Source organism: Sapajus apella, unplaced genomic scaffold, assembly GCF_009761245.1.
Source record: "Sapajus apella isolate SASKATOON/1434 unplaced genomic scaffold, GSC_monkey_1.0 scaffold67, whole genome shotgun sequence".
In the NCBI taxonomy this organism is placed as follows: Eukaryota; Metazoa; Chordata; class Mammalia; order Primates; family Cebidae; genus Sapajus; species Sapajus apella.
Genome location: NW_022437007.1, coordinates 3,402,999 through 3,407,471, shown reverse-complemented (window position 1 = coordinate 3,407,471; position 4,473 = coordinate 3,402,999). Strand labels below are relative to the sequence as shown.

Here is a 4,473-nt window from a genome sequence, read left to right as displayed (position 1 = left end):
TGTGTCTTGCTCTACTTGCATGCACTAAGAAAAGGCCATGTGAAAACACAAAGAAAAGGTGGCTGTCTGCCATCCAGGAAAAGAACCCTCCCCAGAATCTTAATATGATGGCACCCTAATCTGAGATTTCCAGCTTCCAGAACTGAGAGAAAATAAAGTTCTGTTATTAAAGCCACAAAGTCTGTGTTATTTCATTTTACATCTCAAGCTAAGACAGTACACATATTTTTAAAAATATTTTTCAGTGTAAGGAAGAACGAGAGAATTGCACTTAAGTTGTGTACTATATACAACATGGTTCAGAGCAGAGAATCCAGAATGGTGTTCAAGAGATAGAACGTCTCCTAGGCAGTAACCAAACTAAAGGAGTCAACGTACCTGAAAAAATAATATTGCTTATAATTTAGAAGAAGCAATGATATGCCCCAAAGATTAAGAAAAATCAGGATGTGAGGCAATAATGTCAGTTCTCCAGTACAATGTATTTTTTTACCTGGCAAAGAGAAATTGGATCACTCAGTTATCTATAGCCTTTGTTAAAATTAATCAATCAATCAATTAATTGTGCAGGAATAGGTTACTAACAAATAAGTGCAATTTTAAAAATAATCAGATTCTGATGTCATTATACCTTCAAATCATAAAACTAACCAACTCTTGATATTTGTGCTTCAATAATTTAATTTCTCATTTTCTATGGCATTTTGCTAATCATCTTTTCAGCATGTTCTTGGGTTGATTTTAATATTCAGTTCTCTTAATAGAGATTTTAATGGTCATGGAATAAATTATAAATACATTATTATGCAAAAAAACTACTCTTAGCACTGTTGTCATGGATCATCGGTTTTGAAACAGAAGAACTCTCGGGTCCTGAATAAAGCAAGCACATCATTTAGGAACGGATCAGAAGATAAAAATCACACAGTAACTTGGGCATGGAAATTTTAAATAAAAATAAATTGTTACCTATAACAGGGAATTGGAGTAATGGAAAATTATGTACTAAAGAGTGAAAGGTACTCTAAAAAACATATATATTAAAAAAAAAAAAAAAAAAAAACAGATACATGGCAAACCACTACCCCTTGGAATGACCTAGTACTCCCAAGGAACAGACGTTTCTCTAGCACTATTGAGATGCAGACTTCTTTTTTTTTTTTCCTTTGAGACAAAGCCTTGCTCTGTAGCACAGGCTGGAGTGCAGTGGCGCGATCTTAGCTAACTGCAGCCTCCGCTTCCTCAGTTCAAGCAATTATCTGACTCAGCCTCCCGAGTAGCTGGGATTACAGGCTCCCACCACCACACGCAGATATTTGTTGTATTTTTAGTAGGGACGAGGTTTCACCATCTTGGCCAGGTTGGTCTTGAACTCCTGACCTCATGATCCACTCGTCTCGGCCTCCAAAGTGCTGGGATTAGAGGTGTGAGCCACCGTGTCTGGCCTGAGAGTGAGCATATCTCTGACTCACTGGACAGTAGAGAAACTCACTGGGGTTAGAGACCCACCCACGGGGGTACAGGAAGACTTTTTTTTTTTTTTTTTTTTTTTTTTTTTTTAAGACTCCAGCTCTTTCACCAGGCTGGAGTGCAGTGACATGATCTCGGGTCACTGCAACCTCCGCCTCCCGGGTTCAAGCAATTCCCCTACTGGATTACAGGCATGCGCCACCACGCCTGGCTGATTTTTTGTATTTTAGTAAAGGCGGGGTTTCACCATGGTCAGGATGGTCTCGATATCCTGAACCCATGTTCCGCCCTCCTCGGTCCCCCAAAGTGCTGGGATTACAGGCGTGAGCCACTGAACCCGGCCTGGGAGGACGTTTTTAATGGGAGGTGCCGTGTTGGAAACCCTCCATTGAGAAGCCACTCATGGTGTTACTGGGAAAATCTACCCATGAGGAGACTGCTGTGAGCTGCTATTTATCAAGCACTGATGGATCTAGGGACGCCTAAGTTTCATGTTCTGCAGGAGCCTGAGCATTCAGGAAGCTGCACACAGCGCAGGAGCCTGCCTAAAAGAACACAGCAGAACCAGAACGAGGAAACCCTTTCCTCATCCATAGTTAAGTAGGTGAAATATTTACAGAATCTGTACTTACATATTGTACAGGAGTTATTTCAGGGTGATTTAGAGCACAGAGTCAATGCATTATAACCAGTAGCTACATTTTTAATACATGGCAGGGAAAACGCCAAGTTAAGAAAACAGATGGTCAAGTATGTAGTCTACTGCGGGCCACATGTTTTGCCCTGTACTCATTTTATATCCTACTCACCCACCAATAAGAAGGGAAAGAATAGGGATTAGCATATAGAAAATAAATTCGGAAGTATGCCAGAGCTGGTTACATGAGTGTTTTCAATTTGTGAAATTTCATTTATCCACGTGAGTATATTGTTTTTATACTTAAATAAAAACTTGTGAAGTAAAATATCCCATAGCACATAGCCTTCCACAGCATCCATGAACTGAGCCATATTGACATATGTAATTATGCTGTAATTGCCTATTTAATTGCAATGATTTAATTACATATAATTTTATTTCTAGGCTCTAAATATATGTAAATCTTAAACAAATGTTTGTTAAAAAGAAATTGAAGAGTATATCTATTAACACTTGCAAGCATTCAAGTTAACACTTAGCAAGCATTCCAAATATTTTTCCACAAAACTTCTTAGCTATTCTCAGTTTTTAGCCTGTAAGTGAACACCATTGCCATAATAAATGCTATGAGGAAACTGCCTCCAAGATTATTAATTATTTTCTGGTAAAAAACAAATAACCTCTATTTCATTACAAAATTCTTGTCCTTGCAGGAAAGTTACTCCTTGGAGATCCAATTTTTCCCCAAGTGACTGAAAATTGAAATGTCTTCACCCTTCACTGGAGAATCATTTCCTGTCTTTGAAGATAAGTCTTTTGAACAGTGTTGTGAACAAATGAATTGCCTTTTGTGGTAGATTGATTTCATTGATGGTCTTAATTGCTTTTCTAAACCATGTCCTTTGTTCTGTAACTTTCTGGTCTTCTTTTTTTTGACTATGTGCTGTGCTGTGTTAATTTATCTGGCTGAAGTGCTATTAGCAATGTAATGCAAGCAGAGACTTGAAAAAAGAAAAGTGTGTATTTCTTCCTGTTCTATCACTGCATGACATGGCCTGCTCTCTCTTGGATCCTTGCCATCCACATGAGAACAGACAAGCTTACTGGAAGGTGAGAGTGGAGTACAGGGAAGAGAGTGAGGTGGAGTACAGGGAAGGTATCTCAGCTGAGGCCACCCAAGACTAGTTGGGTTATATGTTACCCATCAGTTTAGGTATGAGTAAATGAGTAAACCCAACCAAGATTAGTGAAGTTCAATCCAGATCAGCAGAACCTCTAAGCTGACCCCTAAATTTTCCAGAAATAATGATTATCTGTGATTTTAAGTCACTAAATTTTGAAGTAATGTGTCATGTTTGTAACAAGAACTAGAATACATTTTTACCTTGAGCTGAGTTTTTTTTTCTCACTTGATTACTTTTTAAAAATTAGTTTTATATTAAAATTTGTTTTGTTTTCTTAAGAAATAATGTTCAGAGCAATTTACAGGAGTCATTGCATTGGAAAATTGAATGAAGAACCAAAACAACTGAGATTCTAATATGAGATGGTCAATTGGATTTCTGAATATCTGGAGAACATTTTTCTTCACACTAGCAATGGGAGATTGTGAATCTAAATTGCATTACAACCAAAATACAGACTATCATGTACCATAAACTTTTAGGGTTATATGGGAAGAGATAAAAGTTCACATTTAAAACTCTATAAATGTTGAGTCCGCCAAATGACATAATTGGTTAAAAAACAAAAGTAAAGAATAATATTAGCTATTCAATTTCCTCATTAGGAGAGTTTGCAAGGGTTAAATGAAATGATTTGAAGGTTATTCAGAAATGTTTTACAACAAAAAAGGTGATAATTCAATAACATATACATACTGACAGTTGGTTTCACAAAGAGTGCGCTAACCCACAAGTTGTTATTAATAATATAATGCATTTTATGACTGCCAATTAGGTAATAATGATAAATAGCTGCAGAAAACTGTACTGTCCATGTTCTCCATTATTATGAAAATGTAGAGGAAAAAATCTTAAGACTTGATGATTAGTTCATAAATATGTTATGTATGAGAAATATATTGCTAAATTTTATAATTTTTTTTCTGTGTGCAGCTAGATGATACTACAGTTGTTGACCCAGCTGCCTTAGGTCAGGAGAGAATTGGGGGTTTTGCTGTGTTAATTGCAACACAGGACAGCTGACATATATATCATACGACAAAGCAACGGCTTCTTTTCATATGTATGCTGTCTGTTTCTGCAAGAAAAATAGCTAAAAGTTTAAAAAATCTAGAGCATTAAAAACTTTCTCTAAGACAATTTGCTTTTTTTCAGGAAATGTTTGTTGTGTACCCGTTT

General features: G+C 36.7%; 1 protein-coding gene across 4 annotated transcripts in view; it reads right to left on the bottom strand.

Annotated features, from left to right (window-relative positions):
• The window catches only part of FSTL5 (follistatin like 5), an 807,250-nt gene that overhangs the window by 229,119 nt on the left and 573,658 nt on the right, over positions 1-4,473 (bottom strand). The window lies entirely within an intron of this gene.